General features: G+C 36.2%; 1 protein-coding gene and 1 long non-coding RNA gene across 5 annotated transcripts in view; one reads left to right on the top strand and one right to left on the bottom strand.

Moving 5' to 3' along the window:
• The window catches only part of LOC131678499 (uncharacterized), a 354,661-nt gene that overhangs the window by 112,483 nt on the left and 215,009 nt on the right, over positions 1–27,169 (top strand). The window contains exon 1 of one of the 4 annotated variants that reach the window (XM_058958690.1): positions 9,278–9,306. The exons of 2 other annotated variants lie outside the window; for them this stretch is intronic. The gene's annotated coding sequence lies outside the window, so the exon portion shown is untranslated. Of the gene's footprint in view, positions 1–9,277; positions 9,307–27,169 lie in introns of those variants that run through there. One more of the 4 variants, XM_058958692.1, reaches the window with a different exon arrangement.
• On the bottom strand, positions 23,127–23,897 carry LOC131678500 (uncharacterized). The gene is made up of 3 exons (XR_009303661.1): positions 23,727–23,897; positions 23,406–23,659; positions 23,127–23,344 (listed from the first exon to the last, which is right to left on the bottom strand). It is a non-coding gene; the product is annotated as an uncharacterized LOC131678500 (long non-coding RNA).

Genomic DNA, 27,169 nt, shown 5'->3' with positions numbered 1-27,169 from the left:
GAGTTCTAAACTGGAACTGACTGCGCGGCGGTCGGTCGCAGGTACCAGCCAACCCTGTGGGCACATTCATACATGTCTCTGAGCAAACGCGAAACGCGTCCCAATCAACGAAGACAAAAGCCACGAAATTCAGTTCGTTGGTACGGTAAAATGCTCATAATTATCGTCATAAAAGTGCGCTCCCTCCCGGTGTGGAACCGTTTCATCAGCACCGTGACCCACTTTCCGGCGCGGAGATCTTCGTCGGTTGACCTTGAACGATCTGACGGAAGTAGTTGATGGCGGCGCGATAGGGTGCCAGTGCAGCGGAGTAAGGTCATAAATGTGTTTACAGTTGGAAGTCGTTTAATGTTTTATTTAATTTTAATTATTTTCCGCTTGTTTTGAAGCATACCAAAGTATTTATAGCCGATGAAAGAGAGCCGACTTCACCGTCTGGATTCATCAACTCATAGACCGGGACAAACGGTTTTACTTCCTCTTCAAAAAAAAAATGGATAGGGACTTTTTATCTCAGAAAATCCCATTAATCTGGGCTGGGATAGAACGCTGACGCTCTGGAGTAAGTAGCAGTCCCGGTTGTTAGTGTGACTGTTCATACGATCAAGTTCGCATGTGAGGGGAAAGCATTTCGTAGCTGATAAGACATTAGTTTCGGTAATATCGGAAGTCAAATGAAAGACTCAGTAGGTGAACGATGCAGTATAAATAAGTACAAGTCACGACAGTAAAGTAGGGATTATTTGTCTCTCATTCTCCAATCCACACTGGGTACTTAGGAAACGTTTTATATATGATGGTAGCGTGTTATTTCTTGCTCCCAAGTTATGCATTGAAAACGATCTCTATCGAACGGTATGACTGAGTGATGAGGACAAATTTTACCCCTGAATGTAGTTGACACGGCAAACATTTTATGAGAACGTGTTTTGAATACTTCACCATTTGAACATGCGTAAACTATGCGTGCATTGACTTCTGCGAGTATCGGTTGATGCTCAAAAACAAACATTATGCTCCGACCGAATTAGGTTACCAAATCTATTCGCATACCCCTTTCTCTCCGGATATGGCTCCACGTGACTATTATATGTCCTCAAATCTGAAGACATGGCTTGTTGACCAGAGCTTTTACTCAAATTATGAAGTCATAGCCGAAAAAGAGCAGCATTTTTGAGGTTTTGAGGTTAGGTACTTTAAAACAAGTACCGAATTGATTAACGGCTGCTATAGAGGAATTCCACGAACATCCGTCCGAAAATATTTAAAATCGGGACCGATTCCTATGAAACTTTACACGTTTCACCGGTATGGAAGACAAAACATTTTCAACAAACAGTAAGATTATTTTGACTCATGAGCAATTTTTTAAAATGGCGTGAACATTTCTACGTGCATAAATTTCAATTATTTTTTGCTCGATTTTTGTATTTTATACAGCAAAACCTTCTGAGGACGAGTTTTAGGGAATTAATATTTATGTACAAAAAATACGCACTGAAAAAAATGTTGTCATTTTTCACAAAAACAAAAAATGTGTTAAAAATTTAAATTGCAAAAAACCCATTCTTTTCATTTTTTTATATTTTGTTAACGAAAACCTTAAGAGAATAGAAATATTTTGTGTCTAATTATATGATGGAGAACTTATCGGTAAAGAAGTTTTTCTAACAATAATTTTATACATGTTTTAAAATTTCATACTAATTGACATACAAAACTGTAATTTCATTACAGAATATAACTCTAAGTATCATTTTCAATCAAATTGTATTTAACAAAAATTTTCCAAAATGCGATAGTTTTCGAGATATTTGGAATTTTGTTCCAACAAAAACAGTTAATTTGAGTAATAATGCCATTTTTAAAAGTTATTCGCGTCACCCCATCATAAATTGTCAAAAATCTAATGTTTATAGTTTTAAAGACGTAAAAGAAACTTTTTCAGTGTATTTGGAACATGGAGAAGCTTTGAATAAAAAAGTTTTCCTAACAACAACTTTTGACATATTTTTATAATTCATGCTATTTACAGTCAAAAACGCAATTTTCGTTTTGAATACGATTCTAAACGCCATTTTGAATTAAAATGCTCATAACAAAATTTTTCTGAAATGTGGTAGTTCTCGAGATATTTCAAATTTTGTTTTAACAACACACTTCTTTTGTTTTATTACGACCTTTTCAGAAGTTATACGCGTTTCTCCATCAACAACAATAGGTTTTTAAAAAGGCCCATAGCATTTCCTGTACCTTTCTCCTTGACATCAAGGTGATATTGATATTGATATTATTTGAAAGCTAATGAATAAACTAAATAGTTCGATCATATTTTGGTTGTTTTCATGTAGCTTTCAAATGGGTTATAATATTGCCTTGATATCAAAAGAGAAGTTACAGGAAATGTTATGGCCTTTTTTGCTGTTGATGGAGAAACGCGAATAACTGAAAAGGTCGTAATAAAACAAAAGAATTGTGTTGTTGAAACAAAATTTAAAATGTCTCGAGAACCACTACATTTCAGAAAATTTTTGTTATAAGCATTTGAATTCAAAATGGCGTTTAGAATCATATTCAAAAAGAAAATTGCGTTTTGCCTGCAAATAGTATGAATTACAAAAATATGTCAAAAGTTGTTGTTAAGAAAACTTTTTTATTGAAAGCTTCTCCATGATCCAAATACACTGAAAAAGGTTCTTTTACGTCTTTAAAACGATAAAAAAGTAAATTTTTGACATTTTATGATGGGGTTACGAGAATATCTTTTAAAAAGGGCATAATCACACGAAATCACAAAATTCCAAATATCTCGAAAACTATTACATTTTGGAAGATTTTTGTTAAATGCATTTTGATTTAAAATTATACCTAGAAATATATTCAGTAATAAAATTACGGTTTTGTATGTCAATTAGTATGAAATTTTAAAACATGTATAAAGTTATTGTTAGAAAAACTTCTTTACCGATAAGTTCTCCATCATATAATTACACTTAAAATGTTTTTATTCTCTTTAGGTTTTTGTTGACAAAATATAAAAAATTGGAAAAAATGGGTTTTTTGCAATTTAAATTTTTAACACAAATTTTTGTTTGTGAAAAATGACACAAAATTTTTTTCAGTGCGTATTTTTTGTACATAAATATTAATTTCCTAAAACTCGTTCTCAGAAGGTTTTGCTGTATAGAATACAGTAATCGAACAAAAAAAATTGAAACTAATGCACGTAGAAATGTTTACGCCCTTTTAAAAACTTGCTCGAGTGTCAAATTATTGCAATTCAATATCAATTCTTCAAAAGGGCTAAAAAGATTTTTGTAAACAAACTTATTTCGCTCATTATTCCGCCGTCGTGTTGAATTTCTTGAAAGATACACATGAATCAACATCTTTACCCTTGGTAGACTCAATTTAAAATGTCTTCTGTGTTGAAATTAGAACAAATTAAGAAAATCAGCAAAACAAAAGTTTGTTTACAAATCTTATTAGCCCTATTCAAGTGTTGATATGGAATTGTCAAAGAAAATCATGGAGATTCAAAAACCGAACACAACTTCAAAGTTTCGTTTGAATCGACGACGGTCATATTTTGTGGTCGGCCTGTTCCTCATGGAATTCCTCTATATTATCAACATCATTATGCTCTGGAACACAAATTGTGTCTCCGGAGCTAGCGTCAATCCGGCGCTAGCTTTGTCCTATCACTAAGTTAGTATCGGATTCTAATGAGACGGAGTCGAAACGCAAATTCCATAACTAATCATCATCGTGGCCGAACAATCCGGGTGCTCCGAATCACGATTTAAGAATTCCAGGTCAATCGATTATGGCCCCCATCAGAGCCGTAGCGTGGTCTTCTGGCGCCCTTGGCGAAGTTTCGGTTGTGCGCCCCTTTGTTGTTTACTTTGGCTTTCTTTTTCAGTTCAAACTTCAAATATGTTTTTCCTTTTCAATCACATTGTCATCATTGTCATTCGCCTCTTCGGGTTCTCATAAAACATTGTTTTGATAAAGTTGCCTCTCTTGTATTTTCAATTTTGATTTGAGATTTTTAAATAAAAATCAAAAATATTGTTTTTTTTAATGTACACCAAATTTCGACATTTCATTGATTTTTAAAACATTTGGCATACAAAAAAAAATAAAAAACTGCCTTTCTAAACTCAAGTCCTATCTCAATTCAAGAATTATCCCTGCACCGCAAAGACATTTTTTCAATATTACACCAGATCTCGACGCTTTATGACATTGTTTTTGGATTGTGCTCAATTTTTGCATGGAGACTTTTTTTGTAGACACCAATACTTTTGGGGCGTGTCCGATTTGACATTTTAGGAAGACCATAAATATTGGCACTCTACCGTATGTCAAGTATACTGAGGAGACAATTTTAGGAACTTGATGTGAAGATAGATGACCCCACTTTATTCCTTTACTATTAAATTCAGATTTAACTTTCAAATTATATCCCCCATGATTTCTGTCCCTTCCTATTCTTCAGTTTTCACTTTGCGTCTGGCTCCAGGTTAATGCATAAATAAACTCTTCTGAATTGACCCAAATGATCCTAAAATGGATGTCGAACAAGATTCGTCACCAAAGACTCCGAGCATCCGTATCCGATCTTCTTTCGGATCAAATATAGTCCGCGAAGTAGTCTAATATTACGCAAGACGCAGAAATATTCAGCTGTGCCCGTGATGACTCGAAAGTTCGCCTAGATAAGTTCAGAATTGTGATATTTTCTGTAAAGCAAACAAATTACGTTAATGGCGACAAGACTTTCATGAAGAACTAACGCGTTTACATGTCCGTTCACAAAGTTGAGGTCGATGGTGTTGTTATCGATTCGAACTTGACATGCGTGGATCTACTGAAGAACGGGATTGTCTGTTTCAATGACCTCTTGCTCCAATGAGCAAAGATTTTGAGTGACAATCGCATTGGACGGGACAAAATGGGGTGCCCTTTCTAACTAGGTCACCCGACCTGCGTTTGAGACTGCTTCGCGTCTTCTTTGACAAGGATCGTCTGCATGGTTGGTTGCTTGTACCGAGTGGAAAAATTTAGCAATAACTTTCGCTATTTTTGTTGAAATCTGAAGTCTTTGTCTTGTTCGTTGTTTATTCTGGACTAACAGGACCGTACCCTAGTCTTCTGGCGCCTTTGGTAGAGTCTCAGTTGTGCGCCTTTTTGCTGCCTGCTTTGGCTTTCTTTATCAGTTTCAAACAATAATTTTATGTGTACCTGAGAATGATACTCCTATCCTGATTTATTTTATGACTTAACCTCGGTTATTATCAAGATTATAGCGTCCCCTAAGGTTGGCACCCTTGGCGGGGCCCAACCTGGCCAACCGCACGCTACGGCCATCATTCTTCAGTCTACTTGAATGCTCGCTGCACGCGCCTTTTCCTCTATTGCATACAGCCAACGAATGTAGGGCACAATGGGACCAATCCAAATATTCACAATATTATTTGTAAAAAAAACTTTATCAGACTAGAGTACCAGAGCAAAAAAAATGTTCAAAGGAAATCTTAGAGGGTAGATGTCTTCGGCAAAGTTGTAGAATTTTATGTTTTAATTAAATAACTTCTTCGAAGATATCACAGATATCAGATCTAATTTTCAAGGAGAAATTCTTGTTTTCGTAAATGTGACCAAAATCAGTTTTTCGACTTTTCAATGTTAATTTTTTTATTTACTATGTAATATAAATTGTGTTTATATTATTTGTAATTTATGTACATTATTAGATATTGATCATTGCTATGTTTACTCGCATTTATAAGTATGTACTATTATACTGAGTTGATCAATTAGGGTTACAATATGGACAAATTTGAAGAAATGCAAATTTTGAATTTAAACATCCAAAAAACAACAGTTAAAAATAAATCTACAATAATTGTTATATTCTACATATTTATATTCTGCAACTTTGCTGAAGACCTCAACTATCGACAAAAATAGATAGTGTAGAATTATATTGTGAATTCTCCAAGAATATCTAGGTTCTATAACGCGAACTAAGGCCTCAAATTGTTCCACTTTTATAATTTTGTTAATCTAACTTTTTTGGTTAAACTAAAGTAGAATCCTTAAAAATAGTATTTTTGACTTTTCCATATTCTATCGGGATTTCTACGTGCGATGTGCACAATTTTCGTCCAGCTCATGGCTTGTACCATCATCCTTTCTCGGAACCTTTGGAGGACCTTGGAGACGGTCAAATGATGTATATTCATTAATTTTCCTAAGGTGCGATGCAACAATCCAGGATTTTGCACGTGAGAGAACAAAATCCTTCCGCAAACGCTTTGTTGATTTTATTCCACTTAACCCGGAATCTGACTGGCAACTGCAAAACTTTTTAAACAATGCCCTCTAAAAGTATACTGAGCAAAATTCATTTCGGTCAAGTACGACAAAGTTACGAAAGTTTGATAGCCTCGTCTTAAATGGCATGCATGTCTCTTCCACTGCTCTGCGATCAACGTCACTGATGTCGACGCTGTCTGAGAAGAAGCGTGAGATCTTGTAATAATGGTTCTGTTGCTTTACACAGTCAATATTCGTATCGCACCTTGGAGTGCTATTTTTTCTTCAGTTCGTTTATTTGATAGGCACACCTTCGAGCGCTATGTTGAACAATAGATTGAAAAGTACATCGCCCTGCTTCAATCCAGCTAACGTCACAAACAAGTTGGATGTCTCTCCGGCTATATTCACTAATAATATAAATTCATAATGTTTCAAAGATTTTCTTCCATTTAATTCCACTATGTTTTTATAGTTAGATGCACTTGCACTTCACTATTTAACAGATACCGGTATTTCGATTACTACTTGTAATCTTCTTCAGTGTTTGTATCAGTCTATGCATCTAACTATAAAAACATAGTGGAATTAAATGGAAGAAAATCTTTGAAACATTACGTACATTCCACTAAGACCTCCGTTCGCGTATATATTGTGAATATAAATTCGTAAATATAATGAATTTGATATTGCAATGCACGAGTTTATTCGTCATTTTCTGCAACGAAATATTTTCGTGCATTGTAAATAGTAGGTTTCGTCCATTTCATGAACAAGAATGGCCGATTAGTGAACAAAAGCTTTCGTAAATTCGTTTATTTTAATAAATGTTTTTGTATATTACGAACAACATCGTTAGACGCACGAATTCATTTCGTTCATCTAAGAGAAGTTTTCGCATTTATTAGCATATTATTTTGACATTGCTCCGGAAGAGAAAAATTCAAACTTATTCATACAAAACCAACGAGCATGACTCAACTGCTCTGGATTCTGGATCAAGTGGAAGCGAAAGAGGTTCTGGAAATCTTCCTGAAACCGGCGGACACGAATGCGGTTATTTAATAGTCAGGCCGAGACCGTCGTGATGATCAACAATTATCTGACTTATTGCAACAAGGACTCCATATTCTACAGGTAGAGTCTCTATTGAAACTCTTTTGACTTTGACGGTTTGACTAATGGTGCTCGTAAATATTATAAAACAGTATATAGCAGCAAGCAATTCGTTTGCCTAATGAAGCCGTTTCGTAATAAGCCATCGAAAGTCGTTCGTGGTTTTCACGAAAAACTCGTGATAAAAAAATAAGTGTTTCAATAGAACTACGAATGATTCATCATATGTACGAAAAATTCGTGTATTTTATGAAAATTTTCTGCACAAAACTAAATCGTAGCGATTTACGAATATACTCATTCCATTTTGAGCTATTAAGTATCATACGAATCAGCCTAATCAGTTTTGTCGTAAAGTCATATTCAAGCTTTATCAGCCGCCTTCCCATATGCACATCGAACACAATGTTCGCTCTGGTCCCGTGCTCATATTGAATCCGCACTCCGTGTACGAACTCAAACACGCTATTTCGTACCTAAACACGTGCACATGTTCGCCTGCACAACCGAACCCCATGTACGTACACGGTGTGCGTACACGTAGGTTCTAGGGTTCTAGTTTTCTCTTTCTCACTATCATCATTACTAACGTTGACTCTTTTTGCCTTGTGCAAATCGTTCTCGTGTACGCATCCGGTGTACGTACACGGATGTTTGAACTAGAGTTTGTACACCGTTCGCTTGGGTTCTATGTTCGAGGCGAACCTGTACGTCGATACGAAGCATGTTTGAGCTTGAACGCGTGCACGAAATTTTGAACACAGATACAAAATTGTCGATGTTCATGGGAAGTCTGTTTATCAGCTACAGTCCGTTCGTTTCACTGCATCGTACGCCACCTTGGAATCCACAATCAGATGATAAATCTTGAAATTGTATTGCCGGAATCGCCCCCAGAATTTATCGCAGAATAAAGATCGGGCCCCTTCTTTGATTTTTTTTCTCGAAATCAGTTTTAGTAATCGCCGACAAAATATTCAGACAACGAAGCAGTCTGCTAAACAGACATCGGAAAAGTATCTTTTAGACGTTACCGTTATGGCTTGATAGTTATTACACTCGCGTTTGTCGCATTCCATGAAGAAAAGGCAAATGAGGGCATTCAATCAATCCGAAGACGATTTTTCCTCCACCCAGAACCTCCCGGTCACGCAGTGGATTGATTCATACAGCCGGCCACTCCAGACTTTTAGAAGTTCGGCCGGGATTCCGTCCTTTTGAACGGCGGGTTTGCTTTGCTCACACTCTGTTAACTGGGCGAGGGACAGAAATCGACAGTCTCAATTCTCTCTGTCTCCTACCGACATCTTTGGGATAATAAACTAAATCAATGAGACACATGACGATAAATAAAATTCGAGCCAGGCGTGAAATTGAAATTTGATGAAATATGTTGAATGGCGGAGTGCGGTTGTGTGATTTTGCTTTTCTTGATTTGAAATTCCAGAGATAGTAGTTTTTAAAAAAAAAATTATTATATGTCTTTTAACCTGAGAGTCATTCGCTTCTTTTTCTGGTTGGCAAAATTCTCTAACCCTATGTGCGGGTTTGGAATCGAAACCAGGTGAGCTGTGTACAAGGCAATCGACGCCTTTTCCGCCCCTGTATATTTCATTATTTATTTATGGTAAATAGATCAAAGACACAAGATTCCGTTATGTTCGCGTATCAAACTGTATCAAATACACGAATTTAAAAAAAGTGCCATGAGCCTATTTACCGTTTTGGGAAATGACTAACGGAAAACAGAGTACCAAATCTTTGCTTAGGTTTGATACTAGCGAAATTAGCTGCTAGCTAAAACCTACTAATATTTTCATTTTTTTTATCTTTTCAGGTAAATGACCAGGCTACGTAAATATCTATGTAAGTCCCAAGAATATGAGAAATTGTAACCATATCTTTCGTATTGTCAAATTGTCATGAAGCAAATTTTGATTAAAATTTACACTCATCGCCAGATCGAATGTGATAGCAATGTGTGGTTGCGATGCATACTATGCAGAGCTTGGAAAACGAATGAGCTGAAAAAACCCGAACACTCTTCATTCGTTCTTCGCTTCACGAATATACCACTCATGGGAAATTGCAAGATGACGTCATATGAGTAAAAATGCTCGAAAAAATTACAGTTCAGCGTGCTTGTTTACATGTGTTAGAAATTTTTTGATTCCACCCAGTACAAAAAACTTGGTTTGAGTTCCTAAGTCCATGTAAATAAGTTCTCTGAACTGTCAGAAAAGTGAGGTTATACATTTTCGTGCAATGGTCAATTGAACCATTCACCACTGTTCTATACTGTAGGTATATGAGCATAGCGTAATAATACCCGTTGCTCTTTCTCTCTCCCATTCGAAAAGATGTGCACCAGAGTTAAAAATATTCAAATTCATTGAATGAAAATTGATCATATTCAGCCGCATTCATTTGCAATATTCAGTGACGCAGCTGAAAACGTCAAACGAACAAACCGCCCGCTTTACAGAGATCGAGCGAGAGAGCAGTAGCATTGCCACACCTTAGTATCAACCTCATTGTTCGTTCTCCATAGCAAGCTGCACATTGAGATATCTGAATCTGACGTTTAAAATACGCACACCGAGATCTCGCATTTTTATACTATCACACTCCCCTTAAGCTCAGAAGCGGTTTGTTTTCCTCCCAATTCTCCGTGTAAACGATTTGTTTTCCTCTCAATTTGAACGGCAAAATACCAACGCAGCTGGATAAGTCAATAGGCGTGTTTCGAAATTCAACATTGCTCAACAATTGGTCATCGATGACCGAATTGTTGAGTTAAACATGGCCGCCGAGAATTTTTTTTGAGCGGAAGAGAATACTTTCGCTCTGTTGTGATACAAAATATCGGATGCAACATTTCAAGTAGGCGAGCTGCGATATCCATATCCTCTCACCATTGAGCGCTAAAGAGAATTTAAATTATTAGGCGAGAACATTCCTTTTTTATTTATTTGACCAGTGACTGAAGAAAAATTGGTAGCTGGACGTGAGCGCTAGCAACTGATAGCCAATTTCGTCCGGATCGAGTGCTTACTATTTGTTCCGGAGTGCTTACAGAATCTGGAACAGCAGTAGAACAAAGACACAGCAAACAAGAAAAAAACATCAAAACCGCAGAAGGTAAGTGAAATTTTAGAAAATTCGTGATCGAAGTTCTTTTTCTTGATGCAGTTTTCAACTTTTTTCTCTAGTGCGAAAATATTTGAAGCTATCACAAGCTGGTGGAACAGTGATGCGGCTGCAACAATTAGATCGGCATATCGCTGTGTTGGCCATGGCATCTGCTACCAACGAAGGATTGAAGGATTTTCTGGATTGGTTCCCGTGGAATAAGAGTCCAAGGCAAATGTCGCGGGCCTACATAGATTATATAAGTATTCTGTTGTATCATATATCCCAGGCTGCCTTTATCCACTACACGGGGATAACGAAAACAATGACCGTAACCGTGTCGGTTTAGTGTGTTGGGAGAAAATTAACGAACAGCGAGGAGTATGGGCACAATTATAGGAAATTGTGAAGAGGTATTTCATTCAAATAAAATATATTTACATTAATTTGTTTTTGTACCTTGATTATATTCGACGTCCTTGTTATACACTGAATTATGGGAGACACTGTCCCACAATGGCCTCGCGATGCATACCTCCTGAATCCACACCGTAGAATAAATTAAACTGCTCCACAGTTAAAAAGCCGCCTTTACAGGAAATCAATCAGTCGCACCTGGATTTCAATTATAACAAAAGTTGCGATAACAATAAGAAATCAAACTCAACTAGTTTGGTCCACTGCACGCATCTGTTGTCGGTGTTATGCGGATTTGAGTGCCCGGTATTACGGTAAAGAATCAACGAAACATTACTCAATTCAGTTACTGAGTATTACACATTATTTTATGACAAATAACTTGGTCGAGAATGCTATTTTTAGTTTGGGGGAAAAGGAGGGTGTTTAAGAAACATTGTTGAAAAATTTCTATTACTTTGATGTCGAAACAATTCAGCTGAACCTATCTAATTAACAGTAGAAGAGATAATTAAAAAAATGATCAGTTCACCAAAAACGTTTTATGGAATGCCCAATACTAGAATACTATATCAATATGGGATTCATATGACTTCAGGCGAGGTAGAAATTTTCTATATTATAGATCAGTGATTTTAAGCCGGGGGTGAATTAGACCAACATAGAGGTAAAATATATGTTGTTATACTATATAAGTTTGTATTTGTAAAAGTATGATGTTCATCCATCTGAAAATCATTTTGACTTTGCCGACAGGATAAATGTTGTAAGTAATTTCCAGTAAGGGGTACACGATACAAAACAATATTTAGAAAGGGGTACATGGTACGAAAAAGGTTGACAATCACTATTATAAATTTTGAAGCAACTAATAAAACGAAAGAAGTAGGCTAGATATACTAATTAATAAGTGTAGTGATATAAATTAGCGAAATCGAAGGTGTTTGTGTATTGTAAATGGACGTATCACTATAATGCCATTCGATATCCGTGGCTTTTGTGGTGGGCTATCATAAAAGAAATTATTGATCCCAATACTTAACACGGTTTAATTTAAATTGTTTATCTCTCATTAGATACCCACGTAGTAATTACTACCTGAGTATCTAATGGCAGCTGACAATTTAAATTAAAGTGATTGAACTATCGGTTATGATTCAAAGCACTTGGAGTGTTCAACCACTGTGAAAAAGATAATGATGCTCAGTGCATTCAAGTCTAGAATTAAACAACCAAAGCACTAGAGAAACACTCCTTACAGTTTAGGAAATTTGCGCTCTGATGGAGTCTAAAATATAAGCAACTATCTATATTTGCTAATGTTGTAGTAACTAGAAGAAAAAAAAGATTTAATCCACCTAGCAGGGAGACGAGACATTTCTTACACATATGACTGTTAGATCATTCATGAGTTAGCAGAATTCATGCGTAGTAGGCACCCAATTAGAGGTGGAATGAACACAGTTTCTAGTCCTGCACGAATAATATCTCAAATAAACTGAATACATAATAGAAAATCAATAAAACGAACGAAATTAAAAATAGTAGAAATAAGTAGAATGATTAAAGAATTCAAAATTATAAAATTCCCGAATCAAATTAGATTAGCTCATTAAATGAAAATTTAGACTATGTTTAGAAATAGTTATAAGACTAATAGAATAAATTGACTCAAACTAACAAATTGAATGAAATAAATAAAAAGAATGACTGAACACGAAATGAATCAAATTAAATATATGAATCAAATGAACCAAACGATTAAACTGAATCAAATGAAACAAATGAACTCAAATGAATCAAATTATTCAAATGAATCAAATGAACCAAATGAATCAAACAAATTAAATGAATCAAATTAATTTAATGAATCCAGTGAATACAATGAATCAAATGACTAAAAGGGATCAAATGAATAATATGAATGGAATGAAGAAAATGAATAAAATAAATAAAATTAATAAAATGAATAAAATGAATAAAATAAAAAATAAATGAAATAAATAAAGAAAACAAACGAATCAAATAAACAAAACGAACTGAATTGACAAAATGAATAAAAAAAGAAAATCAGCAGAATAAAATGCATTGATTTAAAATAAAAAACTAAACGATGGTTAAAGGTTATGAATTAGTAAAAAAAATAAATTGAGTCAAATAAATTATTTGGATGAAATGAATTAAACTGAAAAAATATTATTAGTTCGATTATTAAAATGAAGAAACTGAACAAAATGTATGAACTGGAAAAAATTCATAGAATCCATAGAATGAAAACAGTTTATAAAATATGTTAAATGAATGATGTGAGTAAAATGCACGACAAAAATAAACTTATCAGAGTGAATCCAAAGAATGAAACGCATAAAATAGATAAAATGAAGGCAGATGAACAAAATGAATAAAAAGTTGCTAAATGAAATATTTAAATAAAATGCAATGATTATATATTTAAAGTTAAAAAACATTCTTGAATAAAGAAAATGAATGAACCGAATTGTACGAATTGAGAGCCATTGCATCAGAAAGTTATGAAATGTATTTGAAAATTCCATCTTCTGAAAAGGCTAAATAATATACAATGGACTTTCTAGGGCTTCCATCCTTTTTTAGTCTTTTCGTTTTCATGCTTCTTTATTTGACGGCGTCGTTTTAAGACTATCTGGTATTTCTACTTTATTGATGGACCTTAATTAGTTATTAGGAATTTGGAACGTTCAATTTGCTTTAGTATTCAAAATTTACTTTTTGGTCACATATTCCCGAAAAAAATGTGCAGAATAGAATTTGCTGGTCCGGTATTTTAACGCGCAATTTAATATAGTAAAGCGAGAAAAGGTCACATGTGCTTTCAAGCCCCTTGCACAGAGAGCGACAGAGGATGCGATTCGTGAATGAGACAGGTAGATATTTCAAAGTTTTCATTTGCATTAAATTGGGTCATTGAATGAGAAAAAAAGTCGTTTTTTATTACTTACATTGATAAAGCTGATTTTCGTGATTGCAACAATGTTTTTTTCCAACTCAGGAAACGTGAAAATAATATTAAAATTTAAAATAAAGAAATATGTTGACAGTCTGGATTTGACACTATAGGAAGGATTTGACATATCGAATTTCACGACAAATGATGCCCTGTCAGAAAAAATAGGGCATGTTTTCTCGGTTTTCCCGGAGGGTTATTTTTATTTGACATAAACACCATCCATTGCATATAGTTTGTTTTTTTCGTTTTTTTGGTTGCCAAGTTTACATAGCATTTATTTCAAAAAACAAAAAAATCGTTTTTTCGAATTTTTTTTTGAAATAATGTTATATTATGTATATTGGACCTAAAATTTATCGAATGGAACGGAAAACCCAATTGAATAATATGTAGTGGCTAGGCTATTGCGATAGCATAAAAGGCGTGCATTTAGTTGATTATCATGCAGTCTCTTTCCAGTCATCCTTATAGCTTGCATATTGCTTCATTCGGAATTCTCGTTCAGGAAATATGGATAAATGAGTCCTATACAACAAACCAATACTGTGAAAAGAAATGGTTCAAACTATCAGGATGGCCAAAATGTAGTCAAATCAACTATCTGCCCAATGCATAAACTCCGACTGCAATCTTCGCTAATTTGCTTGTATAAAAAGGGAAACTCGAACGAAACGTGTGTTGAATTATCTAATGCCTCTATACTAATTGTGACTGCTATTTAAACATCAATTGAAGTGTACTCAGTATAGAGCGGATATGTACGACGATAAGAACATTGTACTTGCATCCCCCATCGAAAGTGGGGATTTTGGGCGACTTCTTTTCCCGGATCTAATTCGTGGATATTTTTGGGTTTTGATCCGTTATTTTTCATGAAAGTTCATACCAAAACAACGATTGTGCATTTTCAATAATATCATCACAAAAAGTGTTCTTAGTTTTTACATGATATATTTGAGCATATGTTTCATTCAAAATTCAATAGAGATACGATGAGTTTTAATAGCGCACGTGGAATGTCTCTTCTCAAAATGTTCATCGTCAAACATCCATATTTCCCAGTTAAGCCAAATATTTTTCTGAGTTAGCCATGAATATTCTTAATTATAGTATATATACAAGCTTTGAATAGAACTGAATTAAATTTGAGTTGACGTAGTTTTCGATTTGTGATCACCTTTCTAGCCATAGTGCAACGTTTCGTAGGGATATCTCTTTCATCTTGAGGGTATGAACATTTGAAAATAGTTATAGTTTTCCCATAATGCAAATATTTTGGAAATTTTCTCAGGACTACAAATATTGTATTTGCCATGTAGGATGCGTTATTAAACTTGTTTCCGCGAGTGGCTCTCTTCTACACTAAAATGCAAAAAAACTATTAACTTAATTATCAAGGGATAAATTCATGAACTCTAGAAAAAAATCACTATGAAGTGAACTCTCATATTATTTTGTCTTTGAAGTGAACTTACATATTGATTTTTGAGAAATAGTTCATTTTTTATAGAGGTAATTCACAAAATGTTTTCAAAATAGAATTTCTTGAATCGTAGAACTAGTTTCATTAAGATCGGTTCAGCCATTGCTGAGATAATTACATGACATTTTGTACATACATACAAACACACATACAGACATTGTCTCAATTTGTCGATTAGTATATGAAACTCGGCCCTCCGGGCCTCAGAAAAAGTTTACAAAGTTTTAGCGAATCCTATATATTTCTTTTGTAAGAAATGTAAAAAGTTTTTGTTTTTTTTTCACTTATGTACCCATCACCACCTCTAGCCGGCTTACTTATTTTAAGGATTGAATGAAAAATCCTATACTTACAAGAATTACCAACATTATTTTCTTCTTTCTCAACACGAAGACTACCTACAAAAGTTTTTTCAATCAAAAAAAAATGGGCACTAGAGGGTTAATCCACTGAGAGCTGTTGCTTAAATGTTAACAATTTGTTAAATGTAGCTTTGATGACACCACCAAAATTACAAGAAACAATAAATATGAGCGAGCTTAATAATTTCAGCATCACTTGTTTCCGACACAAAGTGGTTTGCGATATCGAATCACATATTTTTTTTGAACAAAGTAATTTTGTAGTCGCTGAATTTAAAAAAAAAATATTTTAAATTATATTTCAATATTGCTAGTGTAACTTCCACCTTAAATAATCCGTTAAGGAGAAAAAAGAACCAAACAACATCATAAGATGATGAAAGTACTAGCTTTTTACTTTCATATAGTGTCGACTCGACTCACCCCAAGTGTTATGTTCAAACAAAATTCCGTTCAAGTGCACTATGACAAGCAGCTTCATCTCCTCATGGTGAATTACATAGAACACATTCATCGTTGATATACTATGTGCAAAAAAGAAAAGGAACGCCCCTTAAAAGATTCTTATACACGAACCAAACACTTTGCATATAAATAGGGTGTTTAGTTCATTGTTTCGATAGGTGATAGAAAACCATATTTGGGACAAATTGTTGCACACATCCCCTAAAATTTCAATAGTTAAAATAAATAATATAATAAATGCAACATCACACAACTGCTAATCCTATCCTCTCCCGTCACCCAAAATGCTACATCATTTATATATAGACCCTTATGGAACATTCGAATTTTTAGGCATTAAAAAATGGAAATATAAAAAGAAAAATACATGTTTAATATGCTTTTCGTACGCCGATTTTAATAATCCATAAGTCATTAAAAATATTTTATAAGTTTTCTAATAAGCTACTAATAACACCAACGTATAGTTTTGTTTAAATGTTATGTGCCTAAAATACGTCGTGTTTTCCCAGGAACTTGAATCATAACCCAGAACAAATTGCACGCCTTAAATGGTAACGATTAGCCTTTCATTTGAAACTAGTTTCGTTCAGGTCGATTCAGATACTGCTGAGATAATTGCTACTCGAATAGAATTTAACAATAGCATTTATTCTACAAACTATTAAACATTAGATAGCATGGTTATTACCGTTTCTACATTGTTCGACGCAGAGTTCTATTAGTAGAATAATATAATTTCAGGTAGCAATTAGTTTTACTGTTCAACGGAAAATGAGAGTAAATTTATATTGAATATCAGTTTTCAAGAAAAATATATGTAAAAAACGATTGTCAAGATACATAATTACCCCCTGTTCTAGTTGATTGTACTGTTACAGCGAAAATTATGATTTAGTTATTGTACATTTCTATTCGAGATGCCATCAGTGAACATACATTCAGACGTCTCAATTCATAGATCGGTACATAAGTCTCGCCTTTCCTCTGGGAAACTGTTTTTTTGGTTGGAGAATGACTCAATCAGCGAACACCCAAGTAACGAATTTTGTGCTGTGTACAGACGATTAGATAATTGTCCAATAATATGACACTAAAACTAGAACTCAGGACGACGAAAGCTAAAAATACAACATAATCATATTCAAAAGTTTTTTGGTTATGAGGCTATAGCTAGGGACTAAAGAAGCATAGATTAACAGCTTCGGTTTATTAAAAAAGAAAAAGGTGCCCATTTTTCGGTGTCTCCATTTTATTAGTCTAGAATACACAAAGAGGCTGAAAAAATCGGGTCGTCACTGTATAAAATTTATTTATTTAGGAATTTAAGGTACACAGCACAATATGACTATTAGTACCTAATCTACTAATTTAAGACTACAGTTCCTACCTAACGTTAGTATCTATCAAATAATGAATATAAGTATATTACAATTATATGACTAATAAGTATCTATAAACTAAATTTGTACATATAAATTGGTATCCTTTAAGAATTGTATCAAATTTTGGTTTTTCTGAGCATTGTTACCTAAATTAGATTGGTCAATATCGAATTGTTTTCTTTGGTTAGAATACTTGCTACACTCATTTAGAATGTGTAATACAGTAAGAGTTGTATTGCATTCATCACATTGAGGAGGAAGGGACCGATTGAATATGTAACCGTGTGTAAGACTCGAATGCCCAATTCTTAAACGCGTAAGTACAACTGATTCCTTTCTAGATTGCCTATGTGATGTAGCCCATTCAGCCGTATCTGGTTTGATGGTTCGTAGCTTGTTTCCTGTCGTATCCTGCCAGTTATTTTTCCATGATCGAAACACTGCTAACTTTGCTAATGATGTACAGTCAAAAGTATTCAGTCCAAGTCTAGGTATTTCTTCATTAACTGCATTTTTCGCCAATTCATCCGCCATCTCATTCCCTGGAATTTGCATATGGCCAGGAATCCAGAGAAACTGAACTATTTTATTATTGCTCTCAACTTTCCTTAAAGTATCCTGGATATTTTGAACAAGAGGGTTATCGCTGTACAAATTGGCTATTGACTTTAAAGAACTGAGGGAATCAGAAGCTATTAAAAATTTGTATATTAAAACATCATGTTCCATAATATATTTCACTGCATGGTGAATCGCTTTCAGTTCTGCTGTAAATGCAGATGACCCATTTTCTAGTTTTCCCTGGTACTGGTATTCTGAGCTATAAACGGCACAGCCGGACATATTATCAGTTTTTGATCCATCAGTATAAAGAAAGTAATAATCGTGGTATTTAAGGCATAGCCTACGAAATTCGTTCTTGAAATGGCTAACGGGAGTATTAGCTTTAGTCCATTTTGTCATAGAAAAATCTATTGAAAACGCATTTCCTTTCCAAGGAGGCATTTCATGAAAACCCCTAGTCATGACATTTCCATAGTTGAGTTGGTATTTTGCAAATGTTTCGAAAACTCGTATGTAGAATGGTCGTGCTAGTCGTGGTCTGTTCATGAAGCGCTGGGCAAGTTCGGGGTGGTTAAGCATTCCGTAGAGAGGGTGAGTTGGCAGTGACTGTATTCTAATTCCGTATGTCATGATCAGTTGATCTCTCCTAAGCGATAAAGGAATCATTCCTGAGTCTGAAAGTAGGCTGATTACTGGGCTGGTCCTAAACGCACCTGTGGCTAAGCGGATGCCAAGATGATGGACGGAGTCAAGCTGTTTCAAAAGATTTTTGCGTGCAGAAGAATATACTGTTGCCCCGTATTCCAATCTGGATAGTATCAATGATTTGTGTAGTGTTAGTAAAGTTCGACGGTCTGAACCCCAACTAGTGTTTGATAGAGTTCGTATGATTTTCATGCTTCCATTAGTTCTTGCTTTTAATTGTTTTATATGAGTATTCCACGTAAGGCGTCTATCGAAAATTAATCCCAAAAACTTACATGTCTCCACAACATGTATTTTTTGACCATTTAGAAATAATTCAGGATCAGTTGAACAGGAAGTTAGGCGACAAAAATGTATTACTTTAGTTTTAAGTGGGGATAATCGAAAACCCGTAAAATTACTCCAGTGAGAGAGGTTGTCTAATAATGTTTGTAAACTTTTTTGGATTTCTCTTAAAGATTTGCCTCTAAGAAAAGCTACTAAATCGTCTGCAAAAATCAATTTGCGTATAGCTGGTGGAAAATACTGTTTTATTGAGTTAACGGCAATAAGGAAAAGCGTCACGCTCAAAACTGCACCTTGAGGTATACCATTCTCTTGACGATATATTGATGAGAAGGTATTGCCGATGCTCACCCGAGATATACGGTCGCTGAGAAAATTTTCAATGAATCGAAGCATATTTCCACGCACTCCATAGTCAGATAAAGTCTTAATGATATGATGTTTCCAGGTCATGTCATATGCTTTTTCAATGTCGAAAAAAATGCAGACCAGATGTTCTTTATTAGCGAATGCTTCTTGTACGGCTGATTCCAAGGTGGTAAGATTGTCCATGGTGTTTCGAAATCGTCGAAAACCTGACTGATCTGGATCGAACAATTCATTTGATTCAAGATACCAAACAAGTCGACGGTTTACCATTTTCTCCATTACTTTGCAAAGACAGCATGTAAGGGAGATTGGGCGATAGTTGAGCGGGTTTAAGGGGCTTTTGTTGGGTTTCTGAATTGCAACAATTATTGATTCTTTCCATTTTTCCGGGAACAATCGTTTCTCCCAAAGCTCATTATACAGTCTTAACAGATAATACATACCATCCAAAGGTAGATTTTTGATCATGTCATAATGAATATCGTCTGGTCCTGTAGATCCACCATTGCAACTGGCAATAGCGATTTGAAGTTCACTCATTGTGAACATCACGTTTAGTTCGTCTGCGCCTCCTATCTCGTACAAAACAGAGATTTCACTTTCCTCTCTCGTTTTATGCTCTAAAAATTCCGGGGAGTAGTTTTCCGAGCTACAAACAAATGAAAAGGCTTTCCCAAAAGCTTCTGCGATACCCTCGTTTGATTGTATCAATTCGTTGTCAACCTTTAACGCTGTTATTGTTTGGGGTTTTATTTTTCCGTTGATCCTATGTATTTTATTCCACACTTCCCGATTGGGTGTGGAAAAAGTGATAGTAGGAACAAATTTTGTCCACGAGTCTTTTTGTACTTTGCGAATAGTTCTGCGTGCTTTTGCTTTGGCGATTTTAAATGCAGTTTCATTTTCGGGAGTCATGTGTTTGTTGTAGTTACGCAGAGCACGTTTTCTCTCGCTAATACAGTTAGCAACATCTTGAGACCACCATGGCGGTTTGATCTTTTTTACAATCGGTGATGATTTTGGGATAGTATTCGCTGCAGCATTCGTAAGGCAAGCAGAAAACTGCTCTACTCTCTCTAAGGTATCATATTTGGAGTTTTCCCTTTCGTCGATTTGTAGTGAAACCGAGTGTCGAAAGTTGGGCCAATCTGCCGAATTGGTAATCCATCGGGGACGTCTGGTTGTATTGAGAGATCGTTGCAGTGCAGTAATAACTATCGGAAAATGGTCGCTCGAACAGAGATCCTCATGGACATGCCAAGAAAAATGGTTAGAAAGACTTGGGGAACCAAAAGTTAGGTCAATCGCAGAATAGGAATTGTTGGCAACCGAGTAGTGGGTTGGCGTTCCATCATTGAAAATATTGAGATTTTGTTCTTCGATTACTTTTTCTATGAGTTTACCTCTACTACTGTCACTTAGGCAACCCCACAGAGTGTTATGTGCATTGCAATCAGTTGTTACTATATACGGAGTAGGTAGCTGATCCAATAGATCTTTAATCTCTGTATCGGTTACAGTCTTACTTGGTGGTAAATAAAGGCTACACACGGTCATTTCAATCGGAACACATACTTCCACAGCAACAGCTTGTAGTTCTGTATTCAATTCAATTTCTCTGGAATAATAGGAATCAAGTACGGCGATTGCAACACCCCCTGAGGCTCTTAGGTGAAACTGATCGAGTTTATAATATAATTTGTAATCTTTTAGTGTAGGTTGTCTCGAATGATCAAAGTGAGTTTCTTGGATAGCTATGACGTAAGGTTTGTAATTACATATCAAAAGTTTTAATTCATTAAAGTTATTATAAAAACCATTCGCATTCCATTGAATTATTGTATTAAGCATTTTTTTTTTTAAAAAAAAGAATGTTTTACCAAGAAGCTTTGATACTGACACGTTTATCAGGTTTCTAGATCAGTTTCCTTGAGAAATATCGATGTCTTTAAAGCTTGGGATAATACCGTAAAACTATGCTCATTTGGCGATTGTGTTAGAAGTTGATCTTGCTTTGGGTTTTCTCTGTTGTTTTGTTCACTCAAATCATTATTTTTTTGTATAGGTGTTAGTGAGTTACCTTGAACCTTTCCATCGATATTGGTAGACTGTGAGGTTGTAAACAATGGAGATCGTGATCTCGATCGGGCTCTGTCCGTCGATACTCTCTCGACGGCGAAGCAATGGTTGGGATGATCATCATGGTTAATGCTAGATATCGTTGGTGTTTGTGTAGACTGTGGTGGTCGTATTTCAATTCCAGGCTCTCTCGGCAAGCTTGGGCTGGCAGCGATTTCGTGTAGGGATTGTTGGTCAGATTTGGGTTGGTCATTCTGCGTAATGAGATCTCGGTTACAGCTGCTCATCGTGCTTCTTATTTCTCGGTTAGTTTCAATAGAATTTTCCTGAACCTTTCCCGTCGCCGTGACAGTAGCAAAGCTTCGGGTAAGCTGTGGCGTATTTGGATTCGGAGCTTGTGATCGTCGTTTTCGTTTAGCTTCACGCAAGGAAATTTTGTCGGTGACTCGAATTTTCTGGATTTCGTATTCATCTTCGTATACTGGACAGGTTTTCGAAAACGCATCGTGGCTACCTCTACAATTCACACAGATGGTTTGTACGCATCGAGTATTATCATGGTATAGATTTGCGCATCCCGCACACACGCGATTTCCTCTACACTGGTCTTTAGTATGTCCGAATTTGAGGCAATTCATACACCTCAAAGGAGACGGTATATACTGGCGAACACGGCATGGATGGAATCCTACATTTATCGATGTTGGTAGATATCCCAGATTAAATGTTAAGACTACGGTAGAGGTGGGCTCCAGTTCCTTATTCTGGTTACGGCGATTGATCCGCCTGATCTCCGTCACGTGTTCAGCCTTCAGTCCCTCAAGAATTTCATTATCCGATAGAAACTTCAAATCGTAACAACTGACAACACCCTTTGTAGTGTTCAGAGAAGAGTGTTCTTCAATTCGAATCCCGATCTGTCCTCCAAGGTTTGTTTGTTTCATTAGTTTTTCGGCTTGCTGAGTGTCCACTGATTTCAGAAGTAGCTTCCCATCTTTCATCCGACTGATTGTGACACGTGGTGTAATACTATCAATAGCCTTTTTGATAAAAAATGGCGATACCTTTTCCATTGTGTGTTCACCATCTGTTCTAGACAGCACTAAATAGCGTGGTCCATTGTTTCCTTCCAATCTGCTTTCCTTAGAAAATAATTTTTCTTGCAGCGTGTCTCGAGTAGCTCCACGTTTTTTCCGTTTAATCTGCGTTTTCAACTTCCAGTCGTCTCCGGTGTCAAAATCGGTCAGTTCATCAAATCGAGAACCAAAGGCCCAAGGCGGTTTTCCGCCGCCGGAATCCCCTTGCATGCCTCTCTCCCACTTCGAACCCCTACACAATAGAAACTTAACAAATAGAAGGTTTGTTTGAAAATCGACTTTAACTGCGGAGCTTCAAAAATTAGATGTTCTCTGCTTGAAAGCTAAAGCCAAACTGCACTGTATAAAATCTATCACATTAGTCGACGGCCTATCACTTCTACTTTTCCCTGGCGCTTTGAAAAAATCTACACTCTCTGCTATAGTACCACCAATCTAATTGTCGAGAACTCCGGCGACTCCGTCGGAACCAACATAAGCCCTAGCCGTTGCGTGCGATAAGCGTATAACGTCGATTTTTGTGGTTGCCGTCTATCGTGAGCCCGACCAGTCCTTTGAACAAGACACCGATAGTTCTGTGGAATGAAACGCAGAACTGTAAAAAATGTTAACTTTTTATACTGCATTTTAACTTACGTGGACCCCATAGTAACGGAAAGCGATCTCACTACGAGTACCAATCCTTCAGTAAACTCTCCCGGTCCTTAAATGGCGCATTTTAAGGGCTCATAAAATAAATTTCACTTCCTTGTACTAATATTTATAATTGCTTCACCTCTTAGCAGCTGTTGTGCGCACGTCATTTCATTTAGGCAATTGGAAATTTCATTCGAAAAAGGCCGGGGCAGAACTGTCAACAAATGGTATGATTGGTAGGACTCCGTCTGAAACTGAATGGAAACATTAAACAAATTTTGTGAGAATCACTTGGAAAACATTTGGAAAAATAACACTTACCTGCGAAATTATTCCTTGCACAGTTTATCTAGATGAATGGTGGGGACTCGGTGCTAGCGGTAACATTTTTGAAGGTGGAATCTGTGCACTACGAGAACAATAATCTGATTGATGGTTGTTAAACAGAAGCCTTCGCGATTTGTATTGCACTGCAATGCACGGGAGTGATTTTTTTACTAGTCCAACACTAGCGCTCATGCAAAAACAACTGTTATGTTTGTGTGTGTACATTAAAAATCTCACTCCGCTCTATTCTCGTTCGTTGAGCAACTCATCGGCCCTAACCGTACGATTACTGTTGAGCTCTCTGATGTCTCTCGCGCAACATAAGCATGATTTGTTTATGTTGCGCACTGGTGTCACAGCGCGTCGCTTTACTCTCCCGCAACAAAAAGTCATCAAAATACCGATGAGTTGTTGGTGGATTTAAGAACGCGCCTAATAGGCACCCAGATTCTCTTTGCTTGCTGGGTGCGAATCGAGGAGCGAGCTATAGACTTTTCTACGGCTCATGTACGTACACGTCAGATGACACAAATACTACATCACTAGATAGTGGAAAATAATAAACAAAGACGGCAAATTGACCTTTCTACTCCCGTTAAAAAAGAAACGGTGCCGAATTATTTCGTGAGGAAAACAAAAAAAATGCTCTGCAAAAACCGGTTGAGGTTAGGTATTTCGTGAGGCAAACAAACCAAACTCCTTTGGTTTGACTTTGCATCTGTGGTTGTAAATGAGCTGTCAGAAATCTTAATGGGATTGTTTTCAACCAGGAAACTTTATTAGTGTTTGCGAGACCAGTCGACAAGAAGGAGAACAGCGCTCATAAAGAGAAACTATTTGTTGTCTTTTATTATTTTTATTCGAGGTACACTGAAAAAAATCTACATGATAAAACCATATGCAATTAAACATCACTTTCATGTGCACCCTCATGTTAAAAAGTAAAAGAAATTATTTCCCTTTAACTTTCACATGAAAATCCATTAAAACGCATTTCAAATGATGTTTCTAATTAAATCCAAACAAATTCCAAGTGAATACGACATATTTAGCCATTGAATGTTCATTGCCATGCTATTGAGTCGTAAAGTGTGAACTTTCCACATGACTTTCGCATGAAAAATATGTAGTGCATTTCTACATGTAAAACAATTGACTTGACCGATTCTTCTGCCAATGAAAGCTATAAGCAAAACGAAGTGATATTCACGTGTAATTGATTTGAAAATTTTAGTCAATGGTGTTTCTTATGACGTTGATGTGCTTTTCACACCATGTTCGCATGAATTTCATTTGAAAACTATAAATTTCCCACACTCGAATGGATGTTCAGATGGCAATCGTGTGCATTTCATGTGTTTGCGGATTGAAATAATTTAATATATTTCCACATGATGTTAACGTGTTAAATTTTTTCAGTGTAGGTACATGTTCTCCTGTGCGGATTTCATATGCTCTATTTTTTAGTTTTGTTTGCAACCTATTGAATCTGTCGAATAGTGAAAATACAAACAGGAGTATACACTGAAACCTCCATTTACAAACCAAACCGGGGGTTCGTAAATTGATTTAGTTCGTAAAAAAAGTTTGCTTCACATTCTTATTAATATTCGTTGGTTGAGCAATATTCTCGATAACCCTAACAATATGGGTATTTTTGGTACGGGTTTGACAAGTAGATGCTGAAAATGGACAATTGGAACCTTTTCGAAATCCAAGATGGCGACTTGCGGTTGAGCAATATTCTTCATAACCCTAACAATATAGGTATTTTTGGAACGGGCTTGACAAGTAGATGCTGAAAATGGGCAACTGGAACCTTTCCGAAATCCAAGATGGGGGCTTCCGGTTGAGCAATATTCTCGATAACCCTGATGATATGGGTAATTTTGGAACGGGCTTGACAAGTAGATACTGAAAATGGACAATTGGAACTGTTTTGAAATCCAAGATGGCGACTTCCAATTCAGCAATATTCTCGATAACCCTAACAATATGGGTATTTTTGGTACGGGCTTGACAAGTAGATGCTGAAAATGGACAATTGGAACCGTTTTGAAATCCAAGATGGCGACTTCCGGTTGAGCAATATTCTTCATAACCCTAACAATATGGATATTTCTGGAACGGGCTTGACAAGTAGATGCTGAAAATGGACAATTGGAACCTTTTCCAAGTTCAATATGACGATTGCCGGTTGAGCAATATTCTTGATAACGAACAATATGGGTTCTATTTCCGTCATGTACTCGTCAACCGTATCCCGAAAATACCCATATTGTTGAGGTTATAGAAATTTTATCTAAACCGAAAGTCGCCATCTTGGACTCTAAAATGGCTCAAGACTTCAATTTCTGTCATGCACTCGTCATCCCCATTCCAAAAAAACCCATATTGTTGAGTTTATAGAGAATTTATCTAAACCGGAAGTGGCCATCTTGGTTTCCAAAACGGCTCAAGACATCGATTTCCGTCATGCACTCGTCAACCCCATTCCGAAAAAACCCATATTGTTGAGGTTATAGAGAATTCATCTAAACCGGAAGTCGCCAACTTGGATTCCAAAATGGCTCAAAATATCGATTTCCGTCATGCACTCGTCAACCCCATTCCGAAAAAACCCATATTGTTGAGGTTATAGAGAATTTATCTAAACCGGAAGTGGCCATCTTGGATTCCAAAACGGCTCAAGACATCGATTTCCGTCATGCACTCGTCAACCCCATTCCGAAAAAACCCATATTGTTGAGGTTATAGAGAATTCATCTAAACCGGAAGTCGCCATCTTGGATTCCAAAACGGCTCAAGATATCGATTTCCGTCATGCACTCGTCAAACCCATTCCGAAAAAACCAATATTGTTGAGGTTATAGAGAATTTATCTAAACCGGAAGTGGCCATCTTGGATTCCAAAACGGCTCAAGACATCGATTTCCGTCATGCACTCGTCAACTCCATTCCGAAAAAACCCATATTGTTGAGGTTATAGAGAATTTATCTAAACCGGAAGTGGCCATCTTGGATTCCAAAACGGCTCAAGACATCGATTTCCGTCATGCACTCGTCAACTCCATTCCGAAAAAACCCATATTGTTGAGGTTATAGAGAATTTATCTAAACCGGAAGTGGCCATCTTGGATTCCAAAACGGCTCAAGACATCGATTTCCGTCATGCACTCGTCAACTCCATTCCGAAAAAACCCATATTGTTGAGGTTATAGAGAATTCATCTAAACCGGAAGTCGCCATCTTGGATTGCAAAATGGCTCAAAACATCGATTTCCGCCATGCACTCGTCAACCCCATTCCAAAAAAACCCATATTGTTGAGTTTATAGAGAATTCATCTAAACCGGAAGTCGCCATCTTGGATTCCAAAATGGCTCAAAACATCGATTTCCGTCATGTACTCGTCAACCCCATTCCGAAAATACCCAA

The sequence above is a fragment of the Topomyia yanbarensis genome, chromosome 2 (genome assembly GCF_030247195.1).
Source record: "Topomyia yanbarensis strain Yona2022 chromosome 2, ASM3024719v1, whole genome shotgun sequence".
Classification (NCBI taxonomy): Eukaryota; Metazoa; Arthropoda; class Insecta; order Diptera; family Culicidae; genus Topomyia; species Topomyia yanbarensis.
Note: the sequence above shows the minus strand (reverse complement) of the source record. Positions and strands in the feature narration are given on the sequence as shown.